The sequence below is a fragment of the Ambystoma mexicanum genome, chromosome 4q (assembly GCF_040938575.1).
Source record: "Ambystoma mexicanum isolate Mex_15411 chromosome 4q, UKY_AmexF1_1, whole genome shotgun sequence".
In the NCBI taxonomy this organism is placed as follows: domain Eukaryota; kingdom Metazoa; phylum Chordata; class Amphibia; order Caudata; family Ambystomatidae; genus Ambystoma; species Ambystoma mexicanum.
In genome coordinates, this window is record NC_090928.1 from 205789928 (window position 1) to 205805174 (window position 15247).

The following is a 15247-nucleotide window of genomic DNA, read 5'->3' on the forward strand; positions in this document are numbered from 1 at the left end:
CCACCCCACCCCCCAGCAGTGCAGGGGCAGTCTCCACCAGGCCCCCACCCATGTCTCCCAGCACCCCCACCCCCCAGCCACCAGGGGCAGCCTCCACCAGGCCCCCACCCATGTCTCCCACCACCCCCACACCCCAGCCACCAGGGGCACCCTCCACCAGGCCCCCACCAATGTCTCCCACCACCCCCACCCCCCAGCCACCAGGGGCAGCCTCCACCAGGCCCCCACCCATGTCCGACTCATGTCTCCCAGCACCCCCACCCCCCCAGCCACCAGGGGCAGCCTCCACCAGGCCCCCACCCATGTCTCCCAGCACCCCCACCCCCCCAGCCACCAGGGGCACCCTCCACCAGGCCCCCACCCATGTCCGACTCATGTCTCCCAACACCCCCACCCCCCCAGCCACCAGGGGCAGCCTCCACCAGGCCCCCACCCATGTCTCCCACCACCCCCACTCCCCAGCCACCAGGGGCAGCCTCCACCAGGCCCCCACCCATGTCTCCCACCACCCCACCCCCCAGCAGTGCAGGGGCAGTCTCCACCAGGCCCCCACCCATGTCTCCCAGCACCCCCACCCCCCAGCAGTGCAGGGGCAGTCTCCACCAGGCCCCCACCCATGTCTCCCAGCACCCCCACCCCCCAGCCACCAGGGGCAGCCTCCACCAGGCCCCCACCCATGTCTCCCACCACCCCCACACCCCAGCCACCAGGGGCACCCTCCACCAGGCCCCCACCCATGTCTCCCACCACCCCCACCCCCCCAGCCACCAGGGGCAGCCTCCACCAGGCCCCCACCCATGTCCGACTCATGTCTCCCAGCACCCCCCCAGCCACCAGGGGCAGCCTCCACCAGGCCCCCACCCATGTCTCCCAGCACCCCCACCCCCCCAGCCACCAGGGGCACCCTCCACCAGGCCCCCACCCATGTCCGACTCATGTCTCCCAGCACCCCCACCCCCCCAGCCACCAGGGGCAGCCTCCACCAGGCCCCCACCCATGTCTCCCACCACCCCCACCCCCCAGCCACCAGGGGCAGCCTCCACCAGGCCCCCACCCATGTCTCCCACCACCCCACCCCCCAGCAGTGCAGGGGCAGTCTCCACCAGGCCCCCACCCATGTCTCCCAGCACCCCCACCCCCCAGCAGTGCAGGGGCAGTCTCCACCAGGCCCCCACCCATGTCTCCCAGCACCCCCACCCCCCAGCCACCAGGGGCAGCCTCCACCAGGCCCCCACCCATGTCTCCCACCACCCCACCCCCCAGCAGTGCAGGGGCAGTCTCCACCAGGCCCTCACCCATGTCTCCCAGCACCCCCACCCCCCAGCAGTGCAGGGGCAGTCTCCACCAGGCCCCCACCCATGTCTCCCAGCACCCCCACCCCCCAGCCACCAGGGGCAGCCTCCACCAGGCCCCCACCCATGTCTCCCACCACCCCCACACCCCAGCCACCAGGGGCAGCCTCCACCAGGCCCCCACCCATGTCTCCCACCACCCCCACCCCCCAGCCACCAGGGGCACCCTCCACCAGGCCCCCACCCATGTCTCCCAGCACCCCCACCCCCCAGCCACCAGGGGCAGCCTCCACCAGGCCCCCACCCATGTTCGACTCATGTCTCCCAGCACCCCCACCCCCCCCAGCCACCAGGGGCAGCCTCCACCAGGCCCCCACCCATGTCTCCCACCACCCCCACCCCCCAGCCACCAGGGGCAGCCTCCACCAGGCCCCCACCCATGTCTCCCACCACCCCACCCCCCAGCAGTGCAGGGGCAGTCTCCACCAGGCCCCCACCCATGTCTCCCAGCACCCCCACCCCCCAGCAGTGCAGGGGCAGTCTCCACCAGGCCCCCACCCATGTCTCCCAGCACCCCCACCCCCCAGCCACCAGGGGCAGCCTCCACCAGGCCCCCACCCATGTCTCCCACCACCCCCACACCCCAGCCACCAGGGGCAGCCTCCACCAGGCCCCCACCCATGTCTCCCAGCACCCCCACCCCCCAGCCACCAGGGGCACCCTCCACCAGGCCCCCACCCATGTCCAGGAACAGAGACTTCCATGCTGCCATGTGTGCAATCTGCACAGGGCTCCCCATGTCACATTCAAACACATGCAACAACCATGCGGTTCACACATTACAGGTCGCACATGCATTACCATGATGTCCCTGCACACATACATGCGTACATGGCCTATGTCACACATGCAGGCAAGTATCAGACAACCAGCACACTGCAACATGCCCTGTCTCACACAGCAATGCTTGGCCACTTACCGCTCAACTCCAGACGGGTCTCCCTCTCAAGGACCTGGCTGTGGAGCGCTGGGTGTGCGCGTTCCAGGACCCTCAACTGGATGGAACTCATGCGGCCCCGGCCCCCCTCCACAAGGCGCCGGGCCTTCATGAGGGTCCTGGACCTCAAGTCCTCCCAGCGCTTCTTGACCTTCTGGATGGTGCGGGTTGCCACCCCCTCCACGTCCTCTCCCATCCTTCCCTGTTGGCGCGGGACGATCCGAAGAGGGCATCATACTGCCCCAGGACATGCTCCACCAGGACACCAACTTCGGTGGCAGTGAAGCTGGTGCCCCTCTGCCCCTCTGGCCGGGGGTTGCCACTGGTGTCAGATGTGGATGTGCTCGACATGGCAACCCCAGCGGCAGGAGTGGGTGACCAACTGGGTCCTGGGGCTGGGCTGTGGAGCGATGTCATTTGAGTCGGGACTCTTCTGTACCAGCAGGGGTGGACACAGCAACTGGACCCCTGCAGATGGCTGATGTGCAGGCACCAAATGGCAGGGCATGGTGGCAGCAGGCAGGCAGGCAGGCAGGCAGGCAGGCAGCAGCAGATGGCATGTGGGAGGCTGCTTGGGGCACTGGGGGCCAGTGAATTGGCCTTCTGGGCAGGAGCGTGGTCTTCCGTGTGTTTTCGCGTGGCCAGCTTCATACGGAGTGATTAGGCACGTGAAAAATCTGCACGCTGCGTGTAATGCGCGTAAGCGCGCGTGAAAAACTGCACGTCCGCGTGTAATAGGAGGAAAGGGCCCATGCATAAGCGTGCGTGCGTGAAAAACTGCACGTCCGCGTGTAATGCGCGTAATCAAACGTGAAAAAGTGCACGTCCGCATGTGACGTGACGCGCGCGTGCGTTTCCCTCAGCACGGGTTAAAGGTGAGCGGGCCCAGCAGTTCGCTGTACGTGCCTTTCGTGGAGACCGACGTGTGTTGCTGCTTCCAGTTGTTTCGCGCGCCATCTACTTCACAGCTCTCAAGGACGTATCTCTTCTTTTGGCGGGGGTATTGGCTACGCGTGTTTTTCTGCATCGCGCTAGTCAGACGGTGAGTCGCAAACGCTCCTTTTCCCACTGCGGGTGCCCCTGTGTATCGCACCCATTTTCGATGTCATCGTAGCCTGCGTGTCCCACGCGTACGCGTTATACGTGTTACTGGGTGCCACCGCGTACTGCGGGAGGTTTAATCCACGCACGTAGGCTGCAGGGTTGCGTGCACGGTTTTACTGCAGTTTTGGGGTGCCTGAGCGTTGCGTGACCCGTCAACACATCACCGGGGTCACATACAGCCTTGCAGGTGCAGGGGGGCTGTTAACATCTTGCTTCCCACCCCCTTCACCCCAATTGCCCAGGTCAATTGTGCTGTACACCTCCCATTGGCACCACTCCATCTGTGCCAGCACTATTACATCTGTGCCATGGTAGGGAGGCTACCAAAGGTGAGGGGCGCCTCAGCTGGGCGTCCTCCTCGTGGCGGGCGTGGTCGGGGACGTGGCCGTGGTGACCAGGGAGAAGGGGGACTCCAGGGTGTCCAGGGCAGCCACAGAGGCGGAAGAGGCAGGGGTGCGCCACTTGAGCACAATGTTGTGCCATGTGTTGGTGCAGCCATGCCACCACCCCCTGTGGTTCAGGGGGATGCAGCTCCTGCATCTGGCACTGGCACCCGTATGACCCGGCAGTCCGTTTCATCGACTGCCACGGGCCCAAGGGTAGCGGTAGCTGCAGGTGCAGCTGTGGACACCGCCACCCAGGCTCAGGGTCTGCCAGCGCAGGCTGCGTTGGCACTTGAAGAGCCCTTGGTAGATCTCCAACAGGCCAGGGGGGAAACCATTGGGGCAGGCCGGGCTGCTCAGACCAAGACACGTGTCCCTGGGGCAGTCATGTCATCTGCTGCCCCGAACAGCCGGGTGTTGGCAAGTGCAGGGGCAGATGCACCCAACAGCACCCCGGTTGTGAGTCTGCCAACCAGGACCGTTGCGGTCAATGACCCTGCCACAGCTGATGTTGCTGCGCAGGGTCCATTAGTGGGCACCCAGCTGCCACTGACACAAGTCAGGCCTTTGGTCATCCCTCCACCTGCCACTCCCTCGGCTCAATCCACCCAACCCACTGGCCATACTGGTCAGGGCGGCATTAGCCAGCCAGGGTCTGCGCCACAGTCCAAGAGGAGGAAGGTTGCATCTGCAGCACAGGCTGGGACCCCACACACAGCCACGATCTCCTGCACGTCGAGGAAGAAGCCTTTCTGTAAGCAGGAACTGGACTTCCTCGTGGACTACGTGCGGGGACACAGCCGTGACATGCTAGTGGGTGCCAATAGTCAGACTACGGCTGCCCAACGTGACACCCACTGGAAGCATGTGGCGGAACATGTCAGTTCATTCGGCCATGAGGTGCGCACGGCGCAGGAGTGCAAAAAGCGCTGGAATGACATCAAGCGCAGCACTAAGGCCAAGCGTGCCTCAAATTACAACTTGACTCTGGTGACTGGCGGTGGGCCTGCACCAGAGGAGGAAGAACTCACTCCGCATGAGGCTCTCGTTGCGGAGTTCATACCACCAGAATTGGTCGAAGGTGTGGGAGAGATGCTGGACTTTGATGCCCAGTCCAGTGAGTGTTGATGCGTAGTTGTTGAGGACGTGTGTGTTTCACTTGTGGGATGTGTTGTGCATGATTGCTGCTACATGTGACGTGTACATGGTTCTGATGTGTAAGTAATGCAATCCCACCGTCATGCATGTCTCCTCTGCCTGCATGCGGGACTCCATGTGGCCATGCTCCCTTGCCCCTCCTCCGCCACTCTGCACCCCAGTTCCACCTTTGCACTGGTCTGCTACATTCTTGCCAATGTGTAGTTTCATGTTCATGTGTCCTGTGTAGATGCTAACTTCCAGCTTAGAAAGTGCCAGACATATGCCGTGTGGTACAGCCTTAGTACTCGATGCAGGGCATCCCACTTGTACTGTGCATGGGTCAGATGTCCCGCAGGGACATGAGTGCCCATTCATGCTCCATGTGCATTGCATGCATGCCCCTATGTGTCCTTGACTGGATGATCACTGTAATATGAGTCCTTGGTTACATACATTGCCTGCCATATTATCGGCCTCCCCATGTCAACTGTGGCTCAGTCCTGCGTTGCACACATGTTTAGGCTCTGACAATCTGTGTGGCTCACAGGCCTCAGCCTGTTCAATGGCCAATGACTCTGTCCAACTCTTGTTGTGTCTTCTTCACACGTGGCCGGCCTCCGGATCTTCCATCATGTGTCCTGCCCACTGTCCCAGCATCATTTGCAGTGTTGTAATTTCAATCACATTAAGCTGTTGATGCCAGTCAACACTGCTTGTCAATACACAGGTGTATGGTCAGCCTTTTGATACCATGCTAGGCATCCCTGCTTTGGTACTGGGGTGGAGGGGTGCTTGCCTTCTAGACATGGTACACATTGAATACACAATGCACGTGATGTCTGATTTTGACATTGCACTGCCTTCACATTTCCTGGCACACACCATGGAGTGCTTGTACATGTAGGTAGTGAGTGGCGTACACATTTTCTGCACTGCATAGACCCACTTCCATGCAAACTGCCACCTTTCGACAGGTTTGATCACAGAAGCTATCCTAAGTAGACCCAGCATGCATGCAAGGTCATATGTTGTGTGTCACATGTCTGCCGGATGCCTTTGCTGTCGGTGTGTGTGTGTGTGTGTTGTGTGCTTCTGACATGTGTACTGACCTTTTCCTCTCTATTTTTCAGGTGATGACGCAATGGATGCAGAGGATGGTGTTGTCATGCCAGACACAGGGTTGGTAAGACCACATCAACCCGGCACTAGTGGGGGTCGTGGGGTGGTAGGCCACGAAAACCCCCAAGTGCTGCAGTCCATCCTGTCTCTGGCTGCCTATGAGTCCAGCCTTGATGACGACTCTGACGTCCATGTTGAGTTGGATGAGCATCAAGTCCATGTGTCAGGGGTGAGTGATTCTGATGTGGACACTCCTCTGTCTGCGACCCCTGCACTGAGGGATCAGACAGTCTTGGTTCCTCCGCCCGTGGTGGATCGGGACGCAGGGTCACCCTCCACACCAGTCACTGATGTGCCTGGGACATCACGTCGACGGGGGCATGTAGTCGTGCAGCCGCAGGTGGTGCCAACACAGCGAGGACCCCCGGTCCTTGGGTCCCGCAGGGGTCAAGCCCGGCAACGCGGTCGCCGCGCGCAACCGCTGTATACTGAGTGGGAGCAAGACATGACTGCCAATTCAGAACGGCAGGGGGCAGCAATGGAGAACATCGCTGACAGCATGGAGCGTGTGGCCCGATCTGTGCTCCCCCCTGCTAGGCAGGTGCTTCTCCAGCAGCAGGTGGCACGGTCCACGGCCCGCTCACTCAGGCTGGGCATGGCGGCCTCAGACAGGGCACGCCAGGCTGAAATGTCGTCTCTGCGTCAAGCAATTGCTGCTCACGCAGAGGCGCACATGGATGCCCTGAGGGAGGAGTATGCCTCCCTCAGATCCACTCTGGGTGTCCTTATGATGTCCCAGAGGCAGCGGGCAGAGGAGAGGTTTGCACAGCTTGAGCGCACCATCTCGGCTGAGCTACAGGCTTGCCGGGAGGTGCAGCGGTTGTCCAGCCAGGCCTTGCAGGAGGAACTCCGTGTTACACGTGCTACCTTGCAAGAGGAAGCACGTGTATCACGTGAGGTCCTGCATGCAGACCTATGTAACATCGCCACACAGAACCAGGCTCACCTGTCCGGCAGACTTGCTGCCGACGAGGGGCAAGCTGCGGCTAGGCGTGTCCAGGCTACTGTGCCACGTCCTCCTTACCAGGATGAGCCAGACTCGGACGACCATCTATCTCCCACATAGGTCGTGCTGTGAAGGCGTTGAGCCCATGGAGGTATTTTTTTTTGGCTCAGCATCATCGCATGTGGATGTTGAGCAGCACCCTGTACCTCCCCCCTCCTGGGTGCCTCCCCTCCCCCCCGGGTCGTATGTGGCCATTTTTGATTTTTCTTTTAGTTTAGTTAGTTAAGTTTCTGTTTGATAGTTAGTTTAAATAGGTAATGTAGGTTTTCCATAGTTAGTGTAATTAGTTAATAGTTGAGTTAGTTTAAAATGTGTAGTCTATTGTGCTTACATGTGACAGTGCGGTGCCTTGTGGTTTTTGAAGGCATCCACTGTCTGTTCCAGCTGGGCCCTTCATGGTTGTCTTGTGTATGTGTTTGCTGCTTGGGTTCCTTGACTCACATATGCCACTCCTGCCTCCCTTATCCATGGGCTCGCAAGGATGGTTCGGTGTAACAGAATTTTACACAAGGGCTTTGGACTGTCATATCTGTGGCATGTCTGGTGCTTTTTGACTTGTGTTGACACCCCTAGTGGGGATGATTTAGGTGTAATTGTCCACTGTTCAGCTTTTGCTAGATGGGGCGTGTCATGATTAATGTGGACATTGATTGCTATGCATTGTGTATTATGTTTCATATCTTTCCTGTACACGTGCTTGTTGCAAATCATGCTGTAGATAGTGTTCCACACTTTGGAGGTGAAAGACGGACTGATGGTGTGATTTGTGATGTGACTCTCTGACATGGTCAAGTAATGAGATGCCTGATGAGACACACACAGATCACTTTGATGCATTAATCATGTGTTTCATGCACTTTCTGCAGGGGGATGAGGCACCAGAGCACCTTTGCCAGCAGACATGGCCCATTGGACGACGTAATTCCTGACCCGTTTGTTGGTGCCCACATGCACATGTGTGCACAAGCAGAGCCACAGTGATTGCAGACCCACATCCTAGAACTGCTGACATGTTCCAAGGAACTCCAGGCAAGGTGAGCATCACAGGGGGGCCACGAGACAGCAAAGCTTGCACCAGGCGAGTTGCACGTGCAGGCTTAGTCACAGCACTGAGGGTGAGCTTAGACAAATATTGGTGTTGAAGCACACAATGCAGCTCAGATGTGTTTGTGGACTGATGGCTGTTGATAGTAGGGTTGTCTGGGACACATGCGGGGGCAGTGGCACATACCCTGCGGTACACCAAGGTTCATTGAGGCACTTGTATCAACCATGTAGCCTTCCAAGACATGGAAAGGGGCAGCTCACAGGGACATACAGCAAGGGACATACTCGGGTGCAGTGCATGTCTATTCCACGTACTTCATGATAAATGCACTGGCAACTTTGTTTTGGTCATGGTGGTACGCAACTTGCTCTGTAGTCATGGCTTGCCATATGGGTCTGTCTGCTTACCCAGGGAACATTGCATGTTGTGTGAATTGTGACACATTGGTGTTCCATTTGCCACGCACCCACCAGCGGCTGACTTACTGCATTGACTGTGAATGACCCGTCACAGGGGTGATGTTATATATGGGTACGAAGCATGGAGCACAGATTGTCTGTTTGTAGAGTTGTATGTTGTTATGGGGCATGTTTTGTGTTGTGTTTTTGTGTAATTGGCACGTACAGGTTGCTGACTGTGTCTCTCTTTGCAGCATTGCAGTGCTCCTGTAACCGGACCTGAGAGTGCGCAGGCAGGAGGCCAGCACTCAAAACCAGAGCTAAGTGTCTTGTTGTATTTTCTTACGAACTGCCCTGCATAGGCTTGCTGGGGAGTGTACTGATGCATGGATGTATGTGTGGTCCTATTTGGTATGTTTTTTATCCTATTCACCCATGATCCTATGCAATTTTGAAACCTGTACCCTCTACCCGGTGTTCCTGCTTCCCATGCCTATCCAAGCAATGTTCCCTGACCCTCTTTCCCCACTGGGGTTGCGGATGCCTGTGTAAGCCCCGAACTTGCAGGCGCCAAAACCCTAGAGGGGGTGGTTGGTTCGTACCACTCCTGAGCCTGGACTTCAGAAGGCCATGACAATGATGTCCAAGTTTGTTTGGATTGTGCATGTGTTCATGCAGGTTGTACATTTTCGTGCATTCCCTGGTTTCATGTTTCATTCCTACTCCCCTCACCTGCCACGCATTCCAGTCATCCAGTGTGTCTACACCTGTCCCGACTGCATATCCCTGAACCTCATTCCCCACCAGGATCTCAGGGGCCTGTGTGAGTTTGACCTTGCAGGCCCCCGGGACATGGTGTGGGTGGTTGTTTCATGAGACTCCGGCGCCTGTACAGGGGACCCGTGACAGTACACATCCATTCATGGTGCATCATCCTATGTCATGTACCACACATGTCTCACATCCTGTCGTGACATTGTTTTGCTGTGCTACCTTGGTTGTTGCATCATTGTGGTAGTACTTGGCCTTTGAGACGTACTGCTACGTCAAGTCATCTACTGGAGGGTGTTTGGGTTCCTTTTCATGCCTTGGATTATGTGATTTAGGAAATGAGTGTGGATTCTGAGGGTTCAGGCATCTCTTTACACACATGGTGGGAGATGGACACGAAGGGTAAAGGTGATCCTGTGGCCAGGTGGGAATGAGGGTTGGAGGCTCCATGACCCAGGTGCAGTTGTTCAGTGGGCATGGTCATTTGCGAGGAGGGGGGGGGTTGTTGTTGATAGTTGCGTTGCCCTGCAGTGTGATGGGAACTCTGACATTGTAATGTTGTTGTCCTATGTACATGTTGTGTTCTGCTGATCAATGCCTGTTCATGTGTTGTGTTTTCCTTTCAGGTGCGAGGGGATAGTAGTGGTTTGACATGCTGGGGTGTGCACATGGTGGATGTTCACATGTGATGTGTAGGGAACACTGATGGTTACTTGAGTGCACATGCATATGTGGAGTGCATGTCCTTGCAGAACCACACACTTGCACTCGGATGCACTCCATGTACTCCCCCCCCTTGCATATCCACGTGTACACTGTTTGCCTTCTGGTGCCCACTGTGTCCCGGCAGCACATGTTCTGTGACCGGTTATGGTTCCAGTACATGCCTAATTTGATGTTTGATGTAGTCTGTCACTTAGATGTGATGCTCAGGGTGTGCATCACACGCAATGGCTGTTCACTGTGCTGTGCGCTGAGCAGTGTGATGCAGGAGTAGGACACTGCACACATGAGCTGCAGTGTTGATTTTGCAATGCATAATGTGCATCTTGACAGGCATTCATTGTGATGTAACGTCTACGACTGTTGTAATGCATTTGGAATCGACGTATTTTGGGTGGGACTTTTTGTTGGTCTGTCATTTCATCGGATTCCGGGTCAGGCATCATTGTCCGATGCCACTGTACATTTAGGACATGGCAATGTGTACCTTATCGTTACTGGGTCGGTGTATGGGTATTGCTTGCCATGTCATGTTGATGTTTGGGAGGGTTTGACTGACATGACAGTGATGGCCCTGGCCTGTTTTGCAGGTGTGTGTGATGCACACCTTGCATGTCCAGGTCATCCGCTTCTCAGAGAAACTAGCTGGGGGTAGGTTTCTCTCCGCAGCAGGGCCCTCCCCCTCGAACAGACTTCCTGCCTGACTTGAACTTGAGGGGAACCATCTCCAGTTCTGGAAGCACCTCAAGACCTTCCTCTTTGCTTCTGCTTACTCTCTGCCTCTCCCTTGCAGAATTCTTCACTGGAACTGCACAGGAGCTGCAACTGGGACACTCTCACCAACCTCGGTCCCTGGGCCAGCCACTGTCCACTTGCACTGCCACCCTGGCAACCCCTGCACTGCGGGACTGTCTCTCTATCCCTACAGCCCTCCCTTCACAGCACTTGTCTGCACTTACCTTTGCAGTTGCCACCAGGCGACCTATGTATTATTTTTTTGGCCTACTTCCCCTGTACTGGACTCCCCCCCACCCTTCCCCTTGCACTTTTCCCTTCCCCCTACCCCTGCACTTGCACAATCTCAATGACACCTGGCCTAGTAGTACCTTTCTCTGTGTTCCCTTGTTCCCCCCCCACTGCCTCATTGTGCCTTTGAATACTTGTGTATGGCTCATGTCATGTCACATGTCATATGTGTTCATTTTGGTTGCACAGGATAGCTTGTGTTTAAGTAGCTAGGGATGCAGACGATGTGGCACTTCCATGGCAACTATCTCAGGGTGGTAGGGTTGTGACAGTTGACTGTCACTTTGTCATCATCGATTGTCACCTGGTATGTGCCAGGCCTGTGTGCACTCCGCAGGGGTGGGAGTTTAGGTGAAAAATGTGGCCACAAGCTGGGTCCGGGCTACCTCGCCACGTGCCCTGTCCCCTCCCATGGGCAGCGCCTGTGCCTGTGGTTGGGGATGTGGGGGCACCACCATGTCCACCGGGACACCCTGCCGTGTTGCAACATTGTGCAGGACACATGCTGCCACAATACTCCTGCACACAACTGGTGGTGCATAGAGTAGTTGCCCACCAGAGCGGTCAAGGGAGCGGAAACGTGACTTGAGCACTCCGAATGTGCGCTCCACTATGGCCCTGGTTGCAATATGGGCAGCGTTGTATCTTACCTGGGGTGGTGTGGTGGGGTTCCGGATTGGCGTCATCATGTGGTTGCTCAGAGGGTAGGCACTGTCCCCTGGGGAGGTGATAATTGTTGAGATTATTAGGGTTGGTATATTTGTCTGTGTGTGACTTGCATGCATGTGCAAGGGCATTTGTACTCACCTAGGAGCCATGTGTCGCCATGCTGCCCAGCTTCCAGGGCCCGGCTCAGGGCGGACATTCTGTATATGAAACTGTCATGGGTGGAGCCAGGGTAGTTTGCATAGACAGAGGTGATGATTCCCTTTGCATCGCATACCACCTGTACATTGATGGAATGCCAGTGCTTGCGGTTTCGGTAGATGTGCTCAGTGGCCCTAGGTGGACGTAGGGCCACATGGGTGCAATCTATGGCACCGAGCACTTTGGGGAAGTGTGCCACCCTGAAAAAATCCAGGACAACGGCCTGCCTTTCTGCGGGTGTTCTGGGCATGTATATGTGCCTGCGGACTGAGGGGCGCGCTGTCATGATTGCCAGTACCTGGTGTAGGCAGCGTGACTGCGTGGCCTGTGAGACCCCCCCACTATGGCAGTGGTCCGCTGAAACGACCTAGTGGCCAAAAAATGCAAGACATTGAGCAGCTTCTCCAAGGGGCTCAATGCTTGGGAGCAAAGGGTGGGGGATGTGAGGTCATCTTCCCACTCCCTGACCAGGTCTAGGATGATATGGGGTGGAAACCTATACCTGCCGTAGACCTGGTCGTCAGGCATCCCAAAAAGGCTTGTCCGTGGTGCAAAAATGCGTGCCCTGGCTATTCTCCTCCTCCTGCGGTGTCCCACAATCAGTGCAGCAACAAATGGGGCATTCATCGTCGCTGTATATACGCGTTTGTTGTTTGCGCGCACTTTTATGCTGTGCGCGGGCGCGGGACGCCTCCGTGTGGGCGGACTCGTTGGTTTCCCGTATTCGGGTGTCATCGCGTGTGATCGGAGGGGCCTGGCCTGGGTACGTGTGTTTCGGGGTGCGCGGGTAGTTCCACACGCCATTGGCCTGGGTACGTGTGTTTCGGGGTGCGCGGGTAGTTCCACACGCGATTGGCCTGGGTACGTGTGTTTCGGGGTGCGCGGGTAGTTCCACACGCCATTGGCCTGGGTACGTGTGTTCCGGGGTGCGCGGGTAGTTCCACACACCATTGGCCTGGGTACGTGTGTTTCGGGGTGCGCGGGTACTTCCACACGCCATTGGCCTGGGTACGTGTGTTCCGGGGTCCCGTGAACTTTCACACGCGATTGGTTGGAATCCACGTGTGTACTGTCATCACGTGCAATGAGGGATACTCCCTCGCACGTCACGTCACAGACGCGCTCACGCGCTGAGGGCCTTTGGTCCAATGAAAATGCGTATGCGTGCAGACGCGCTTACGCGCTAAGGGCCTTTCCTCGAATTACACGCTGACGTGCCAAATCACTCCGTATCAAGCTGGCCACGCGTAAGCACACGGAAGACCACGCTCCTGCCCAGTAGGCCGAACTACTGCCCCCCAGAGCCCCGAGCACGCTCCCACCTGCCATCTGCTGCTGCCTGACTGCCTGCTGCCCACGTGCCCTGCCATTTGCTGCCTACACATCAGCCAGGGGTGCTGTTGGTGTGACCACCCCTGCTGGAACCAAAGACTCCCGACTGGGATTCCATCGCTCCACAGCCCAGCCCCAGGACCCAGTTGCCCACCCACTCCTGCCTCTGGGGTTGTCATGTCGGGGCAAACTCCATCTGTGACCACTGACAACCCCCGGCCAGAGAGGCAGAGGGGCACCAGCTTCAGTGCCACCGAAGTTGGTGTCCTGGTGGAGCAAGTCCTGGGGCAGTATGATGCCCTCTTCGGAAGTTCCCGCGCCGACAAGGAAGGACGGACTCGGATCTGGACTGACATCGTGACTGCCATCAACGCGGAGGGGGTGGCAGTCCGCGACTTCCAACATGTCAAGAAGCGCTGGGAGGACTTCAGGTCCAGGACCCTGAACAAGGCCCGGCGCCTCTTGAAGGCAGCGGATGCCAAGGGGCGCCGGGGCCACTTGTCGGAAGAACAGATGAGGGTCCTGGAACGCATATCCCCAGCGCTCCACGTCCAGGTCCTTGAGAGGCAGACCCGTCTGGAGTCGAGCGGTGAGTGTACATGCATCCTGATTGTGAGCAGTGCGTGTGGTGATTGTTCAGTAGTGTGCAGGTTGCACATCTGTTTGTATGGGGTCGAGTATGGGTGCAGGTGTACAGGGCCGTGGGGCTGACACATGCGAGGGCTGTAATGTGTGAGACATGGATGGTGCCTGTGTGTGTGGGCTTGCATGCCATATGCAGTTGTGTGGGCACACAAGTTTGTATGAATGTGTATGTGAGTAGACATGTCCGTGATGTCACGCATGTATGTTGTTTTCAGCTGCATGTATCAGCGCTGTGTACATGTGCATGTGTGTGTATTTGACAAGGGTGCAACAGTGATGCAACATGGATGCATGTGACAGCTTTAAGTGGAAGCCTGATGGGCAGATGTGACATGGATGCCCGTCTGAACACTGCGACACTTGGCAGATGTGTACACATGCATGCAAGTGTGGTGGTGTGTGTACATGTGTGGTGCACTTCATGTGTTGCATGTGATGTCTGGCTCACCTTTGTCTGCTCATGCTGTTGTATGTGTATGGATGGTGTTGGCAGTTGCAAAATGGCTGTGGTATGGCTCGTGTGTGCGAGTTGTAATGACATGTGTGTTGGTGATCGTGATGACATGTCTGAGGTTTGCCAATGCCACTCATGTGCAACTGTCATGTGTGTATGTGTCCATTGTACAGTGCCCTGATGCGTGTGTTTTGTTTCTCCCTGTCTGCAGCGTCAACTGATGAAGAGGGCGGAGAAGGTGCTGTGGAGCACAGCGGCGGGGATCCCACCGCCAGCCGGAGACGCAAGGCCTGGCTCCCCTCCCATGTTGTCATCTCGTCGGGGAGTGAGGAGTCCGGTGCCGCGTCCCAGGCCGCAGCTGCCGGGGGGAGGTCCAAGAGGCGGAGGTTGCAGTTGGACTCCTCGGCAGCAGAAGGGGCAGCTGGGACCCCACAGGGCCCAACGGGGGAAGATGACACAGAGTCATCCAGGTTGGTGGGGGGTTTGGTGGAGGAGGAGGCCGTGCAAGCACCGGAGACAGGGTCTGGGGGTGGGGATCCCACTGGTGCTAGTGGTGCAGTGCAGGACCAGGGACAGGAGGCAGCACAGGCCGCCGCGGAGGTGCCTGTGTGCAATCCTGTCCCTGATCCTGTCCCTGCATCATCTTGCACCAGCAGGGATGCCTATGTCCAGACCAGTTTTCAGGCAGGGGATGAGCTGACGTCAACTGGCCTTCCTCTGCCTGCGGACGTGGCTATCCAGGCCCGGGTTGAGCCTGTCCTGGCTGGTGTGGCGTTGCGTCAACGGGCCATGCGAGGTGACCTGCAGTCTTTTCATGAAGAGACTGCACGTCATCTCGAATGGCTCGTTGACCACGTCAGCCTGCTGGGACAGGTCACCCAG